This window comes from Schistocerca cancellata, chromosome 1 (genome assembly GCF_023864275.1).
Source record: "Schistocerca cancellata isolate TAMUIC-IGC-003103 chromosome 1, iqSchCanc2.1, whole genome shotgun sequence".
Lineage (NCBI taxonomy): Eukaryota > Metazoa > Arthropoda > Insecta > Orthoptera > Acrididae > Schistocerca > Schistocerca cancellata.
Window position 1 is genome coordinate 124682250 of NC_064626.1, and position 19367 is coordinate 124701616.

The window sequence follows — 19367 nt, forward strand, 5'->3', positions numbered from 1 at the left end:
CCTATATTTTGAATATATAATGGAGACTGTGTTATGCAGGGAAAATAAATTATAGTGTATTTTGTTGTCTTACACAATTCTGGAGCCCATCCTGAACGTTGTATTTACCCTGGGTCAGGCATTGGTTTGCCTGTTGGTCCATGGGAGGTATTTCATTCACCCATGTGTGGTAGCCATTCCCCGGTCCGCCAACTGGGGCATGCCTTCTAGGGGTTACAGGCCCCTCCAAGTGAGAAAAATGTTTTACTTACCACCTTGAAAAATCAAAAATTATGTCATCAGTGTTTTGTGTGTTTGTGGGTACATGTCTGCTGTTCTGGTACATATCGAAATCCCTATGCAATAGTACCACTACACACAATTACTCTGATAAAGTAAAGTAGCATGCGGTAATTGATTACTGCATTTGAAGAAGAACAACACTGCAACAGTCCACACTGATCCAATGGAAATGTATGGGACCAATGCATAAGACACAGTGGTTAGGCAGTGTAAATGCTTCCAGTATTGTGAACAAGTCTGAATCACAAATAACAGTGAAAGCGCCTCTCTTTGTGAAAAACTTGGAATCAATAGATAATTGGAGGCCTTGGTGTACAAAGACCAGGTTTTCTTGATCAAGGTAGTAGCAGAAAAAGTAAAAAACAGTATGGATCCGTTTTCAAAAAATTGCACAAAATTTCGAATGTGGTAGCTCACAGTCCACTGAGTCCTGCAACAGATCACACCCATTCAAGTAATCTGTTGAATCAAGGTAGCAGCAGCTGTTGCAGCTGTGTTACATCAATTCAAAGGACATCTTTAGCCACCATATCTTCATGGATAAGAGCTGCAGCCTGTAATTGGAAAAGTGTCATATCTTCATGGATAAGAACTGCGGCCTGTAATTGGAAAAGTGTCATGATGGTCTCTCCGTTGGCAAAAGATTCAAAGCTGGTCCCTCATTCAGATCTCTGGGTGGGGATTGCCAAAGGGGAGACTAAGACTGAATAACCAACGAAAGAATAATGTTCTGTGAGATGAGACGTGGAATGTCAGATGTTTCATCATGGTAGGGAAGCTAGAAAATGCAAAAAAGGGAAATGCTAAGGCTTAATCCAGATGTAGTTTGTGTCAGTGAAGTGAAATGAAAATAGAATGAGGATTTTTGTTCAGATGAATAAAGAGTAATATCAAGAGCAGGAGAATACAGGATAATGGAAGTAGGATTTATTATGAATAGGAAGGTAGGACAGAGAGTGACTTACTGTGGACAGTTCATTGATAGAGTTGTTCTCATGGTACTTCATGAGAGAAGATCTTTTTTCTTGATTCTTCGTGTAATTTCAGGGATAAGCAGTTTAACATGAACTGTGTCATTATTGAAAAAAATGTTGTAATTATCAGTTGAGAGTTGTATGGGTCTGAGGGGAAGTTTGTTTTCTTGTTCTATGAGAGAGTGGGACCATTCTTTCAGTTTGTATGGAGGATACACGGTATAGATTATTCAGCCATTTTTAACCCTTTAACTCCTCTGACCCTGTGAACGTACGCACCTTTGTACCTCTCCCTGTGTGTTCTGAATGTGTATACGCGTGCCACCAGTCATTCTACCTGGTACTCTGAACGTGTCTACGTGTAAACACATTCAAAGCACACAGGGACGGGTACAAAGGTTAACACGTCCAGAGCAATTAAAGGGTTAAACAGTCCATAGAATTCTTTGCATCTCAGGAGGTATTCAGTTGTATGTTATGTGGCATAGAACTCTCTCTGTGTTAAACATCAGTTAACTCTTTTTCATACCACATCTTTTCAATATGTGGTGCACAGAGTAACAACCATCTGGTGCCCTTGTGTAGTGACATAACTAATAATCACATTTTCATGTGTAACAGTTATTGTTTTCTTTTCCATTAATACAAATGGCTCTGAGCACTATGGGACATAACTTCTGAGGTCATCAGTCCCCTAGAACTTAGAACTACTTACCGTATTTACTCGAATCTAAGCCGCACTCGAATCTAAGCCGCACCTGAAAAATGAGACTCGAAATCAAGCAAAAAAAATTTTCCCGAATCTAAGCCGCACTTGAAATTTGAGACTAGAAATTCAGGGGGAGAGAAAAGTTGTAGGCTGCATCTCCAAATCGAAACAAAGTTGGTCCATTGTAATATGAGACACAATTTAGGTCGAATGAATGACGATATAGTGACAGTAGTTTGGTTTGAATCGTAAGCTTAGCTGTTAAGCTTTACCAAGTAGCCATTGCTATGCGTCAGGCGCTCCGTCGGTATTTATACGGGTACCCTTCCTTTTTCACGTGTTTCGTCTGGTTTGAATTGATTGCTTATTTTTCTTTGATCTGATAAGCGCAGTTCTTTTTGTTATAGGTGTTTACGTCACTCTAAGCTGAAAATGCATTACTGTACTGTGTCATGCATTGTTTGTCGCATTCTGATAGTACGTGTTTACGGTCTGTTGCCACTCGTGGCATGGCTTGTTTTGTGCGCACTACCGCCGCTTACAAAAAAAGAGAAGAGAGGAATCGTCTCATTAGCGAAACAATGGCAAGAGACTGATATTTGTTGTTACTTACACTGCTGCTTTCTTTGATAATGATCAACAAGAACCAAATAATAGACTGCATATTATAGAAGATGTTATGAACGAGAGTTTAGCGAAAATTTTTTCTCCCTTTGAAAATCTTTGCAGGTGCCTCTTTAGTACATTACATTCTGCACAGAAATTCTAGATTTAAAAGTCTAATCAATTGCCGTGCTTCATTTCTGACTGTATCACTATTAGGCATAAGAATAATACGATTATAAACATGACATGATATGTATATTCTTCCGCGTTTGCTGTTGTCTCACTCTAGTTTCGTAGTTTATGAGGCAGACAGGATTTAAATGAGATAGCAGCAAAAACGAAACAATACATGGCAAAATGTTTATATTCGTATTATTCTTATGGTGAAGAGAATACTGCATGTGATGCACAATTCATAAAAGATCCTGTTAGCAACCATCTCTTCTCACAGATAGGAAAAAATTCAGAATGTAGAGTTGGCCATATTGACAAACATCCCAAACAGTCTTGCCAGTCGGATTTTCGTAGTACATTGAAATGCTGCTACATTCGAAGATGAACAATACGAAATTTGTATTTACTTCGTTGGATAATGTATGAAAATGCAGTGGTCGAAACTCGGGGCGGAGAAAGAAGCTCGTCTTTTAGCTTTTTTTTTTTAATTTATTTACTGACGCAGAGGTTTTGGTGCCAGTATTTATCTTTGTGCCTACAAAGCACGCCTACGTAGCGCTACATTTGCTTTGCACTCGATTCTAAGCCGCATGCGGTTTTTTGGATCACAAAAACTGGAAAAAAAGTGCGGCTTAGATTCGAGTAAATACGGTAAACTTAACTAAGGACATCACAAACATCCATGCCCGAGGCAGGATTCGAACCTGCGATCGTAGTGGTCGCGCTGTTCCAGACTGTACCACCTAGAACTGCTTGGCCACTCCGGCCTGCTCCATTAATACAGTAATATACACAACAAATATGTGTTTTTTTTTTCATTGAATTCTGTTTTGATATCTTAGAGTGTGGTAGTTTAATCCATCCTAGAACACAGCATTTACTGAGATTTTATAATTCATCAATTGCCAACAGCAGTTTACTAAAATTTTTGTTACTTATTGTATTTCTCAAATACTGCAATTCCCACTTTCCGTAGCAGTTTACATAGATTTCTGTTATATTTATCACACACTGCAACTCCCTGTTTCTGAGACTCTGAAGTTGTACTCATGTTTGTTCATGTGGAATACACTCATTACTGGTAGGTGCCTTCACCATATATGTATTGTTTTTTACATGTAGCTAATAGCTTTGAAGGTCTCAGTGACCATCCCAAATCTTCCATTTACTAACCTTTGGCAATGTAGTCATGGGTAGTTGGAAGCGTGTTTGTGTTGTACTAGAGTCATCATTTGTGAAGGTTCATCTTCTTTCTTCATGTATGGAAATATTCTTTCTTGATTCATGATGTAGTTTCAGAGACTGGTATTTTAGTTCTGTAATGTGTGAAAAATGTGTAACTGAGTTTTGTGGTGAGGTTGCATTCTGTTGCTCTGTCAGTGTCCAGTTGAGTTGTTTGAAGTGTGTTCATTGAATAGTATTGATCTTGTATATCAGCGACATCTTTCTTCATGTAAGGGTTTCTTTCTTGATTCAGTGTGTTGTTTGAGTGAGTAGTGTGTAAAATGATAGTTGTCAAGTTCATGCTGCTTGGTTATAGAGTGCTTCTATCTCTGTGTCTACTTCTGTTTGTGAGAGTGTTTTTGTTGTGCAGAGTAGCTTTTGTTTTGTAGGGACTTGTTTCTTCTTGTGAAAAAATATTCCTTCTTCATTCCTTATGAGAAAAAATATTCCTTCTTCTTTCCTTATGTAATATTGTGGGTAATCTGTTTAACTTGTGCTGTGTCATAATTGATAAAAGTGTTGAATGTAAATATTGGTTGACAGTTGTATGAGGTTGTATGGAGGATATGTGATATAGGTTAGTCGGTCATTTCTAATCTGTCCATTGAGTTCTTGATGATTCCTTAGATATATGGTTGTATCTTCTGCAGCATAGGAATTGCTGAGTGGTTAATAGCATGTAGCACTGTTGCAGACATCTTTTCAATACCGTATTTACTCGAATCCCAGCTGCACTCAAATCTAAGCCGCACCTGAAAAATGAGACTCGAAATCAAGGGAAAAAAATTTCCCGAATGTAAGCCACACCTGAAATTGGAGACTCGAAATTCAAGGGGAAAGAAAAATTTTAGGCTGCACCTCCAAATCAACAAGGTTGGTCCATTGTAATATGAGACACAATTTAGGTCGAATGAATGACGATACAGCTACAGTAGTTTGGTTCAAGTCGTAAGCTTGGCAGTTAAGCTTTACCAGGTAGCCATTGCTATGCGTTGGGCGCTCTGTCCCTATTTATATGGGTATCCATCCTTTTTCACGTGCTTCGTCTGGTTTGAATTGATTGCTTATTTTTCTTTGATCTGATAAGTGCTTTTCTCTTTGTTATAGGTGTTTATGTCACTTTAAACTGACAGTGCATTACTGTACTGTGTCATGCATTATTTGTTGCATTCTGATAATGAGTGTTTACGACCTGTCGCCGCTCGCGGCATGGCTAGCTTTTGTGCGCGCTACCGCCACTAACAATAAAAAAAATAGAGGCATTGTCACATTAGCGAAACAATGGCATGAGACTGCTATTTGTTGTTACTTACACTACTGCTTTCTTTGATAATGGCCAACAAGATCCAAATAATAGACTGCGTATGATAGAAGATGTTCTGAACGAGAGTTTAGCGAAAATTTTTCTCCGTTTGAAAATCTTTGCAGACGCCTCTTTAGTACATTACATTCTGCACAGAAATTAGAGTCATCTTGGAATTAAAAATCTAGTCAATTGCCGTGCTTCATTTCTGACTGTATCACTATTAGGCATAAGAATAATACGAATATAAAAGTGACATGATATGTACGAGGTGCATTCAAGTTCTAAGGCCTCCGATTTTTTTTCTCCGGACTGGAAAGAGATAGAAACATGCGCATTGTTTTAAGATGAGGTCGCATTCATTGTCAATACATCCCAGAGATGGCAGCACCGTACGGCAGATGGAATTTTACTGCCTGCAGCGAGAATGAGAACTGTTTTAAATACTTAAAATTGTGACATTTTCCTTACTTGAACAGCGTGCAATCATTCATTTTCTGAATTTGCATGGTGTGAAACCAATTGAAATTCATCGACAGTTGAAGGAGACATGTGGTGATGGAGTTATGGAGGTGTCGAAAGTGCGTTCGTGGGTGCGACAGTTTAATGAAGGCAGAACATTGTGTGACGACAAACCGAAACAACCTCGCACTCGCACGAGCCGGTCTGACGACATGATCGAGAAAGTGGAGAGAATTGTTTTGGGGGATCGCCGAATGACTGTTGAACAGATCGCCTCCAGAGTTGGCATTTCTGTGGGTTCTGTGCACACAATCCAGCATGACGACCTGAAAATGCGAAAAGTGTCATCCAGGTGGGTGCCACGAATGCTGACAGACGACCACATGGCTGCCCGTGTGGCATGTTGCCAAAAAATGTTGACGCGCAACAACAGCATGAATGGGACTTTCTTTTCATCGGTTGTGACAATTGATGAGACGTGGATGCCATTTTTCAATCCAGAAACAAAGCGCCAGTCAGCTCAATGGAAGCACACAGATTCATCGCCACCAAAAAAATTTCGGGTAACTGCCAGTGCTGAAAAAATGATGGTGTCCATGTTGTGGGACAGCGAGGGCGTAATCCTTACCCATTGCGTTCCAAAGGGCACTACGGTAACAGGTGCATCCTATGAAAATGTTTTGAAGAACAAATTCCTTCCTGCACTGCAACAAAAACGTCCGGGAAGGGCTGCGCGTGTGCTGTTTCACCAAGACAATGCATCCGCACATCGAGCTAACGTTACACAACAGTTTCTTCGTGATAACAACTTTGAAGTGATTCCTCATGCTCCCTACTCACATGACCTGGCTCCTAGTGACTTTTGGCTTTTTCCAACAATGAAAGACACTCTCCGTGGCCGCACATTCACCAGCAGTGCTGCTATTGCCTCAGCGATTTTCCAGTGGTCAAAACAGACTCCTAAAGAAGCCTTCGCCGCTCCCATGGATTCATGGCATCAGTGTTGTGAAAAATGTGTACGTCTACAGGGCGATTACGTCGAGAAGTAACGCCAGTTTCATCGATTTCAGGTGAGTAGTTAATTAGAAAAAAAATCGGAGGCCTTAGAGCTTGAATGCACCTCGTATACTCTTCCGTGTTTGCTGTTGTCTCACTCTAGTTTCGTAGTTTATTAGGCAGACAGGATTTAAATGAGTTAGCAAAAAAATGGTTCAAATGGCTCTGAGCTCTATGGGACTAGACTGCTGAGGTCATTAGTCCCCTAGAACTTAGAACTAGTTAAACCTAACTAACCTAAGGACATCACACACATCCATGCCCGAGGCAGGATTCGAACCTGCGACCGAAGCGGTCTCGCGGTTCCAGACTGCAGCGCCTAGAACCGCTCGGTCACTTCGGCCGGCAAATGAGTTAGCAGCAAACATGAAAGAATACGAGGCAAAATGTTTATATTCGTATTATTCTTATGGTGAAGAGAATGCTGTACGCGATTCACTATTCATAAAAGTTGCTATTAGCAACCATCTCTTCTCACAGGTAGGAAAAAATTCAGAACGTAGAGTTGGCTTATGGCAAACATCCCAAACAGTCTTGCCAATCGGATTTTCGTAGTACATTGAAATGCTGCTACATTCGAAGATGAACAATACAGAATTTGTATTTACTTCGTTGGATAATGTATGAAAATGCAGTGGTCGAAACTTGGGGCGGAGAAAAAAACTTAAATTTATTTACTGACGCAGAGGTTTTGGCGCCAGTATTCATCTTTGTGTCTGCAAAGCATGCCTGTGTAGCGCTACATATATTCGACGGCAGAAGTTAGTTGTGGCGGCACCTACCAACATTTTTCAGAACTTCTGCTTACTTTGCACTTGATTCTAAGCAGCAGTCGGTTTTTTGGATTACAAAAACCGGAAAAAAGTGCGGCTTAGATTCGAGTAAATACGGTATATGACATCCAAAATGACAATTTTGTGGTGCTCTTGGTAATAACAAAATTAGAACACACATTTTAAGATTTAATAGTTTTTTGTTTCCTTTTCCATTAATACAGCAATATACACTGAAGAACCAAAGAAACTGGTATAAGCATGCATATTCAAATACAGCGATATGTAAAAAGGCAGAATACGGCTCTGCAGTCGGCAATGACTACATAAGACAACAAGTGTCTAGTGCAGTTGTTAGATCCGTTACTGCTGCTACAATGGCACGTTATCAAGATTTAAGTGAGTTTGAACATGGTGTTACGGCTGGTACACAAGCGATGGGACACAGCATTTCCGAGGCAGCGATGAAGTGGGATTTTCCTGTATGACCATTTCACGAGTGTACTGTGAGTATCAGGAATCTAGTAAAACATCAAATTTCCAACATTCCTGCAACCAGAAAAAGATCATGCAAGAACGGGACCAATGATGACTGAAGAGAATCATTCAACAAGACAGAAGTGCAACCCTTCTACAAATTTCTGTAGATTTTAATGCTTGGCCATCAACAAGTGTCACTGTGTGAACCATAGGGCTTTCAGATTCGAAGGCCCACTTGTGTACCCTTGATGATTACTGTTGTGAATTGGCAGGAGCCAATTCACGGAGTTTGGAGGAAGCCTAAATGCACGCTTTTAAGCTCACGCAGACTGGCGTGAGGTCTGGAAAATGACAAGGAATTATTGTAGCCAAAAATAGTACATAGCTTCTGGAATACTTAACTTTAATCCACAGTTGGTGAACATCGCTCTTGTTGATACATTATATAATCTCAATATAAACTGGTAATGGCGCCTTGCTAGGTCGTAGCAAATGGCGTAGCTGAAGGCTATGCTAACTATCGTCTCGGCAAATGAGAGCGTGGTTGTCAGTGTAGCATCGCTAGCAAAGTCGTCTGTACAACTTGGGGCGAGTGCTAGGACGTGTCTCTAGACCGGCCGTGTGGCGGCGCTCGGTCTGCAATCACTGACAGTGGCGACACGCGGGTCCGTCGTATACTAGCGGACCGCGGCTGATTTAAAGGCTACCACCTAGCAAGTGTGGTGTCTGGCGGTGACACCACAATTACACCACACAATGCTTTACACCTTGACAGGGCCCATCAACACTGACATTGGACTATTGATGACTGGAAACATGCTGCATGGTCAGACAAATCTTTTTTAAAATTGTATAGAGCGGATGGTCGTGTACAGGTATGGAGACAGACTCATGAATCCATGGACCCTGTATGTCATCAGGGATCTGTTCAAGCTGGTGGAAGCTCTGTAATGGTGTGAGGCATGTGCAGTTGGAGTGGTATGGAGCCCCTGATATGTCTAGACATGACTCTGACAGGTGATGTGTATGTAATCATCCTGTCTGATCTTATGCATCCATTCATGTCCATCGAGCCTTCCAATGGACTTGGGCAATTGCAGCAAGACAATGCGACTCCCAACACATACAGAATTGCTACATCGTGGCTCCAGGAACACTCTTTTTGAGTTTAAACACTGCTGCTGCCCACCAAACTCCCCACATGTGAACATTGTTGAATATATCTTGGATGCCTTGCAATGTGCTGTTCAGAACAGATCTCTACCTCTTCGTACTCAGGATTCAGGTTGTCAGTTCAGTTCCTCCCAGCACTACTTCAGACATTAGTTGAATCTATACCATGTCATGTTGCGGCACTTCTGCATGCTCATGGGAGCCCTACACGATATTAAGCAGGTGTACCAGTTTCTTTGGCTCTTCATTGCATATGCAAGAAATCTGTATCTTTTGCATTAATTCTCTTATGATATCTCAGTGTCCGATAATTTATACCATCCATGAATGTAGAATTTGTTGATTTATATATATATCACCAGTTGTTTATAGCAAGTTTACTTACATTTCTGTCATTTATTACATGCCTGCATCTCCCAGTTGTCATGACTCTGAAGTTGTTCTCATGTTTATTCACGTGGGGGGGGGGGGGGGGGGGGGGGGGGGGGGAACTCATTGGCAGTTGGTCTCATCACCAAATATGTATTAATTTTAACTTGTTGCTAATGGCTTTGTAGCTCTCAAGGACTATCCCATATCTTACATTTCGTGTCTTTCATGTCAGTGTACTCGTGTAGTTGAAAGCATATTTTGTGTTGTACTACAATCTTTCTTTGTCATCTTCTTTGTTCACATATTGAAATCTTCTTCCTTGATTCATCATGTAATTTGAGGGGATTGGTATTTTTAATTCTGTATTGTGTAAAAGGTTTCTGATTGAACTGTGTGATAAGGTTGCATCGTGTTGATTTATTAGTGTTCAGTTGAGCTGATTGATGTGTTCCATTTGAATAGTAGTTATCTTGTATCAGGGATGAATGAAAAGTAATGCCTCCACCTTTGTTAATTGGGTTTGGATGGGAAAATTTTAATAAATCAAATGCAGAAATAATCCTTAGAATGTGATCTTTAATTACCAATATTCACTTTTCCACATAATCACCAGTCAATTGGATACATTTCTGCCAACGATGAATAAGTTTTCTGAAGCCATCATGGAAGAACTCAACATTTTGTTTCCGCAACCACTGTCTCACAGTTCTCTCAACGTCTTCATCAGAAGCATAATGATGTACCCGCAGATCGCACAGCATCTTGACTCTTTCTTCTCTGGAAGTTTTCTCAAACCTGGAGCACCACGAGGATCATCAATTGCATTTTTTTCTTGCAGCCATTCATCTGAAAAGGCTTCAATTATCATTACAGTATATACATATCTGGAAACAAATTTCCTTCCCTTATTATGCTCTTTGTATAATATGTAAGAGTTCAGTACCATTCTTAACATTATGTTAAAAACTACCTTCTTCCAGTAACGAAGAGTTCGCCTCTCATCCAAATACGCATACAGCATCATGTCGGATGTGTCTATTCCACCCATATACTGGTTGTACTGGTGTGTTATTTCTGGCTTTTTTACTGTTTTATTTTTATTTTGGACTTCAATGTCACCAGCACCAACTTTACTTGACAATAAGAGAACAGGGGTATGCTGGGATTTTTTCTCTCCGTACACACATGCTAGTGCCGGACCTGACTTACAATACTTCCTTTCCCCAATTCCAAATGTCTTTCTAAATTGCTCTGGCAAATATTTCCTGTTTTTTCTTACAGTGCCAGTAATGTATGTACCTAGTTTGTAGAGACTTTTTACAAGTGGTACTGACGTAGAGAAGTTGTCCACAAAGATATGATATCCCTTGTTCAAATAACTGCCCAAACGCAATAACTTCTGAACAACACAGTAACCTAACCCATGTCTTGCAATCTCAGCCTTATCTTCTTGGCTTTTGGCACCTCTATATGTATAAAATCCAAGACAGTAGTGCATTATAGAGTCACACAGCATCCAGAATTTGATTCCTCATTGGTGGTGGTGTTTGTTTGGCAAATACTGTGATAGGGAAGTGTGACATTTAGTGCCAACTAGACTCATCAATACTAAGTTGTTCATGAGGTGTGTAATGATGTCTAAATATATTATTAGCATGATGTACCAATGGCTGGTACCTGATACATGGGTCATAATGAGGATGGCCTGCTGCTGGACATTTCTCACTATCCACAAGATGAAAGAATTTCATCACATGCCTAAATTGGTGGGCAGAAAACATTTTACCAAACCATGGAAATGCCTATGACAGTTTTGTGCTCCAGTATGATAGCATTGTGGGCCTTTTATTGAGTCCCATATTTAGTAAGCAAGCAATAAAACCTCTTACCTCGGTACTTATCACATTCTTCCATTTCTTATACGGTTTGGACAATGTAGCATGTTTAGTTATAAACTGTTTAGCTGAGCGATTCGTATCAGTTACAATAAGCTGCAGCAACGTTGTAGTAAAGAATAGATTGAAATATCCTATCACAGGAGATCCTACTGGTAGCATATGTTTTGGTCCTGGCAGCTCTTGAAATGGATGTGGTAATGGTTGTAGTGTTTCAGGCGCACGTACTTCTGTGTATTGTATATCTTCCATTTCGTCTTCACTTTCGTTCACAATATCATCAAGTACATCAGTGTCACTTTCTGAACTGTTGCTGCTTTCGCTAAAACAGTCTGTATCACTAGGACATTCTAAAAGTTCACAAATTTCTTCGTCGGAAGTCCTCTGCTGTGGCCTGGTGTAGGTCGCATTTTTCACAAAAAATGGAGAAAATAAACAAACTGTAAACACTTACTGTGAAGAAAAACACACAGAAACAGTGATAAATAACAGTACTGTGCAAAAACAAGAACGTAGAACACAATAACAGAATGTAAACATGTACTGCGAAACATAACGTCAATAAACAAACGATGCAAAAGTGGAATAATTGAATGCTAATATTTCACTGAAACAATGCTCAGTTGTTGATAGCTATCGATCTACACATAGCTCGATTCAAAGAGCATCTGTAATCAGCACGCCAACACCATCTAAGCGCTGATTCTTTAAGCTAAACAAGACGAAGAGGAGTACCAACGAATCGTCACCCTGACAGTATTAGCGCCAGTAGGGGGTAACGATAGATCGTTACCTTGACTTTCAAAGGGTTAAATTGCATTGACTGATGTCTGCACAGGGTTCCATACTTTACACTGTAACAACACAACTGTTCAATGCTAAGGCTTCCCGCCAAATGGGGCTGTAGAGAAGAGGCTACGGAACAAACCAGCACGTACCACATAGCAATGCTGTTGAAGAGTTACAAAGGTGGAGGCATTACTTTTCAGTGTGCCCTCATATTTAGGGTTATCTTTCTTCATGTAAGATTTCCCATCTCGGTGTGTAGTGTGTAAAATGATTGGGATCATGTTTATGTGGCTATGTTGTAGAATGTATGTATTTCTGTGTCCACATCTGTTCCTGTGATTGTGCATGCTTATAGAGTATGGACTTGTTTCTTCATGATGCAAAATTTTCTTTCTTGATTCTTCATGTAACATTGGGGTAATCAGTTTACCTTGTGCAGTGTTGCTATTGAAAAAAAAAAGTATTATAATGTAAATAGCACATAGAGCTCTTCGCAACTCCGGAGATATACAGTTGTATGTTCTCTGCAGTATGACTCTTTCAGAGTGTGAAAGCCATTAGCTTTGTTGCAGATCACAGTGTTTGAATATGTGATGTCCACAATGACAACTTTTTTTGTGTGGTGACATAGTTAGGATTCACATATTCGGATTTATCAGTTATTGTGTTTTCTTTACCAATAATACAATAATATATGTAAGAAAGATGTATGATTTGCATTAATTCTGTTTTGATATCTTAGTGTGACATAATTTATTCCACCCATGAAACCACTTAATGAGTTATGCAATCACCAGCTGTTTACAGCAAGTTTATGTACATATTTGTTATATATTATTCTTATAACATTTGCAACTTCCAGATTCACAGGCTCTGAAGCTGTACTTATGTTTGTTGAAGTGGAAAACACTCATCAGTGTAGGTGTCATTACCATATATACATTAATATTAGTTTATAACTAATGGCTTTGCAGCTCTCAGTGACTGTCTCATAACCTTCATTCATGTCTTTTGTCACTGTACTCGTGTGTGGTTGTAAGAATCTTTGTGTTGTGCTCCAGTCATTATTTGTGTAAGTTCATTTTCTTTCTTTATGCCTTGAAATCTTCCTTCTTTATTCTTCATGTAATTTGAGGTAGCAGTATTTTAATTCTATATTCTGTAAAAAATTCTAATTGAATTACGTTACTTTTTCAGTGTCCACTTGAACTGTTTGATATGTGGTTATTGAATAGTATTGATCTTCTGTATTAGGGACATCTTTCTTCATGTAAAGTCTTTTTCTTTGTTGTTTCATCATCTTGTTTGAGTTGTTAATACTTTACAGTGAGCAGGGTGTAAGATGATAGTCACTGAGTTTATGTGGCGAGGTTGTAGTGTGTCTATGGCTGTGTCCGAATGTGTTGGTGTAAGTGTGTTTGTTGTAGAGAGTAACTTTTCGTTTGAAGGTACATATTTCTTCATGAGAGAAGACCTTCTCGCTTGATTCTTCTTGTCATATTTGAGTCACAGCTAAGAAATATGTTTCCAAATGAACTTGATTAAACAACTTGACAATACAAGGTGGAAGCTGTTTGTGCTGAAATGACCAGCGTATCTTGTACTGTCTCCCTCATGAAAAGTAGCATAATGTCCAGATTAACCATTTAATCATTTTGGCTTATTTTCATTTTCTTCAGTGTTTCAACAAATTTCTGCAAGTTTACAACATGGTGTTCACAATGTCCCAGTTTCGGTGTTAATAATCCTGCAAGATGATTTGGTGGACTGTTGGTGGGCAAGCAGAATTCACTAACAATGCATGTTAGATGGAACTTTTGCTTACATATGTTCAGGAATCCATAGAGCCTGAGTAGTCGGGTAGCTGGTGGCATTAATTTCTTCACCACTTTGGTAAACCAGAGTCCTTTAATAACCACCCTCTCTTCATGACTATGGCCTGTGTTGTATCACAACTGAGCTTCCAGTATGCATCATCTTCTCATAAATGTAGCACATTCAGATTGTAGTCTTCAGTGTTCAGAAGCAAAGTGGTATTTCCTTTGCCAGCTGGCAAGACAACCAAGTCAAAATTCTCACACGATAAGCATAAGTCACTTTGTTGCTCGTGGCTAATTAAGATTTCAGTGGTTTAGGTTTTGTCAGTATGTAGCTGGCACTTAGTGTGATGTTCTTATCTGTGTCATGTGAGCGATGATGAATGCACTACTCTATTCCATTAATAACATAAAAAATTGCCTGAAAAACTAAGGCCATTACTCAATGCTGGCATGGAGCTATTTTCCAGTTCTGGGATGGAGAGATTAACAGCTATTGTATGGGCCTTATCATTCTCCACATCAGTTCCTCTGTGAAGTTATAGGTCAAACTTGTTACATTGCATAAACATCGTCTTGCACAAATTATCATGCTGTTGTTCTGTCCATAGGGGCAGGCTTTTGATGTTGAAAGTAAGTAACAGTGCTTGTAGTGAGGCCGGAACAGCAGTTTCAAATGTGAAAGGACCCTCATGTACCACCTGACATCACTCTGTCCCACAATGAGGCAGGGCTGCCTATCTCACCTTCTGCACAACATCATTTTGGCCCTCTCTGATTGGTGGCAGAAACTGCAATTGTGGCTATATAAATAGGATATTGTGCCAGCCCCAGCAGTCAGTAGTTTTACTCCTGATGACAATGGCAAAGATAGCCATTGGAAGCTCATTAATTTTATTTGATTTGATGCTGTTTGAACACCAAAAAGACATGATGCTGCAGAAGTCTTCGAGCACACTTTGTTTCCTCTGCAGTGAGGACATAATGCACAGTGTGAGACTGCTGGAAAAACTGTGAAAAAAGAAAGTACATCTGCTGAGTTCTTTAGCATATTGCAATGCTGCCTGGATAAGGAGGTAATTACTCACTTTGTTGTAGCTAAGCAACACATCCAAACTGCTGCAGTGGACAGAATTTTGATGAGGACAAGTCTTACCATAGTGAGACAGTGGACCGTTAGACAAGATATGAGCTTGATCCATATACCAGAAAGCTGTTTGATTGTCATCAATTTCTGTCATCAGCTTTGTAGCCATTTGATTGGGAGTGCGTGGACATAGCCATGGCATCACAATGGTGTGCCAGTTTGCGCAAGACAGCAAGACAACATCCAAGCAAGTTTGACCACGTGACTCACAGAGGAAATGATGTGAAGAATGATAAGTTTCGCAGAATAGTTGTTAATCTCTGCAATCCAGAACTAGTCAACAACTCTGTGGCAGCTCTGGGTAAAGGACTTAATTTTTCACCAGTCACACAATATCTGTCAGTTTTGGATATTGTTAGTGGAACTGAACAGTGCATCTGGCATCTATTGCATGACACAGCGGAGGATGTTTCACTAGCTGCCGGGCTGGATTTAAGCTAGCCCACCAAAAACCAGTGTTAACCTAGAAGATTCTTGTGACTTGTCCTTATTGCGTGAGAATGATGACTTGGTTGTCTTGGTAGCAAACAGAGGAAATGCCACTGTGTTTCGGAACACTGAACCTGAAGGTGCTATACTTATTAGAAGATGGTGCGTACTGGGAACTTAGTCACAATCTGACACAGGCCATAGTCATGAAGACAGGGAAGTTATTAAAGGACTAAGTGGTGCAGAAATTAATGCCTTGCGCTGTCAGACCTCCCTGGCCCTATGGACTGCCAGGGAAAGGTTCCTCTTAGCCCCATTGTTAATGCAATTAGCTTGCCTACCTGCAGACATTCAAAACATCTTACAGGAATATAAGTGCCAAAACTAGGACATTGTGAACACCATGTTGTAAACTACCAGACATTTGTTGAAACACTCAAGAAAATAAAAACAGAACAAAATGACATAATGGTTAGTCTGGACATTGTGTCACTTTTTACGAGGGTGCCAGTAGAAGACATGCTGGATCTTTTGGCCCAACTCTTTCCATTTGGAATCCTCAAGTTGTTATGTTATGTTCTTACAACAACACTTCTTATACCATGATGAATATTATGAAATAATGGATGGCACAGTGATGGACTCACTACTGTCCCTCGCAGTCACGAATTTCCTCATGGAGCATTTTGAGGAGCAGGCTCCAAACTCCGCGGTGTTGTGTCCACCTTGCTTCCCAAGATATGTTGATGATGCCTTACTGATATAGCCCCATGGTGAAAATACATGGCTGCAGTTAATGGATCATACAAACGGTGTTCATTCCAACATTAAATTTGCCATCGAGATGGAGCAGGATGGCAAGCTACCGTTCTTGGATGTTTTCATTGGGGGGATGGCAGGAGGCTGGCTTGGTCATTCAGTGTACAGGGAACCAATGTACACTGATCAATATTTAAACATTGATAATTTTCACTCTTGTACACTAGAAAATGCTCCTGAAAACGTTAATACTCACAGCAAAATTTATTTACAATGACAACCACCTACAGTCTGAATTGCAGCACTCGAGGCAAATGTTCAGAGAGGATGATTATAGCAAGAGAGACACTACAAATGCTTTCAGATGTCACCAAAGATGGATGTCTTGTGAATTGGCACAAGAAGCCAAGCCAACAGCTTTCCTGACATACTGTGGGTCAACAAGCAGCAAGTTAGGATGTGTACTGCAGAGACATGGATTGAGACCAGTGCTTTGTCCCACCCCCAAAATACTACATATGCTGTGCCTTGTTAAAGAGAACATAGCTCTTCATGTATCAGGTGTGCGTGTCGTCCCTTGCAAGTGCAGCAGGATTTATGTAGGTCAATCAATTTGCACAGTTGCAGGGTGTTGCACTGAGCACAAGAGACATATTAAACGGAGGGAGCTGAACAAGTCAGCCGTATCTGAGCACTGCCTGGAAAACAGACACAAAATACGGCTTGAGAACATGAAAGTTTTGGCTCATGTGTCAACATACTTGGATTCCATTATAAAAGAGGTGACTGAGATTAGATTGAACAACAGCAATTTCAATAGAGACCAGGGGCACACTGACTAGGGCATGGGGACAGGCTTCGATGTCAGAAGGAAGCTACAGTGGATGACTAACACTTAAAGGGAGGTTGGGAACAGCAGTTTAAAATGTGGCACTGGCCCCTCATGCCACCTTACATCACTCAGTCCCATGTCTGGCCGGAGCTGCTATGAGCTACCCAACTCACCTTCAATGTGTGTATCATTTCTGTCCTCTCTGATAGGTGCCAGTGACTGTAATCATGGCTATGTAAGTGGAAAAATGTGCCATGCCCAGCTGTCAGTAGTTTTACTCCTGGCAATGATGACAATGATAATCATTGAACACTTGTGAATTTTTTTTTTAATTGACTCAGCTTCAAAACTAAGAATATTTTATTCAGAGATTTGTTTAACATATTTTTCTTCGAGCAACAAGAAACAGACTCTAGCTGTCACAGTGTCCTCAAGGGAAAGTCTCTCTGTACTAAAGCACAAATGACACATTTGTATAGCATCATGTTGTGGAGTGGCTCTGAGCCTGAGTGGGCTAAGCAGCTGCCACCAGCCATCATATACTACGATTGCAGAGTGCGCTCGTGATACCAAGCCACTGGATGTGTGACAAAGCTGGCATACATCACTGGGACTACCAGATCCTGTACGACCACAATCAGCATTCACCAGAAACTTGCAATTTCATGCCACCTATGATATGCTGTAGAGTGGTATCGATACTTGATACAACAAATGCTACAACAGAACCAAGACTGTCTTTAGACAATCTGATCCTCAACACACAGAGCTCATAGTTGATATTACCGTATTTACTCGAATCTAAGCCGCACTCAAATCTAAGCCGCACCTGAAAAATGGGACTCGAAATAAAGGAAAAAAAAATTCCCGAATTTAAGCTGCACTGGAAATTTGAGACTCGAAATTCAAGGGGAGAGTAAAGTTTTAGGCCGCACCTCCAAATCGAAACAAAGTTGGTCCATTGTAATATGAGACACAATTTAGGTCGAATGAATGACGATACAGCTACAGTAGTTTGGTTCGAGTTGTAAGCTTAGCAGTTAAGCTTTACCAAGTAGCCATTGCTATGCGTCAGGCGCTCTGTCCGTATTTATACGGGTACCCTTCCTTTTTCACGTGCTTCGTCTGGTTTGAATCGATTGTTTATTTTGCTTTGATCTGATAAGTGCTGTTTTCTTTGTTATAGGTGTTTGCGTCACTCGAAGCTGAAAATGCATTACTGTACTGCGTAACGCATTGTTTGTCGCCTTCTGATAGTGTGTGTTTACGGCATGTCGCCACTCGCGGCATGGCTTGCATTTGTGCATGCTACCGCCGCTTTCAATTAAAAAAAAAAGAGAGTAATCATCTCATTAGCGAAACAATGGCAAGAGACTGCTATTTGTTGTTACACTGCTGCTTTCTTTGATGATGATCAACAAGAATCAAATAATAGACTGCGTATGATAGAACATGTTCTGAACGAGAGTTAGGCGAAAATGTTTCTCCGTTTGAAAATCTTTGCGGCCGCTTCTTTAGCACATAAAATTCTGCACAGAAATTAGTCATCTTAGAATTAAAAATCTAGTCAGTTGCCTTGCTTCATTTCTGACTGTATCACTATTAGGCATAAGAATAATACAAATATAAACATGACACGATACGTATATTCTAGTTTCGTAGTTTATTGGGCAGGCAGGATTTAAATGAGATAGCAGCAAAAATGAAAGAATACATGATAAAATGTTGATATTCGTATTATTCTTATGGTGAAGAGAATTCTGCATGTGATTCACATTTCATCAGGTTCCTATTAGCAACCATCTCTTCTCACAGGTAGGAAAAAATTCGGATTTTCGTCGTACATTGATATTCTGCTACATTCGAAGATGAACAATACTGAATTTGTATTTACTTCGTTGGATAATGTATGAAAATGCAGTGGTCTAAACTCGGGGCGGAGAAAAAAAAGCTCGTCTTCCAACTTTTTTTAAAAATTTATTTACTGACGTGGATGTTTTGGCGTCAGTATTTATCTTTGTGCCTACAAAGCATGCCTGTGTAGCATTACATATATTCGACGGCAGAAGTTAGTTGTGGCGGCACCTACCAACATTTTTCAGAACTTCCAC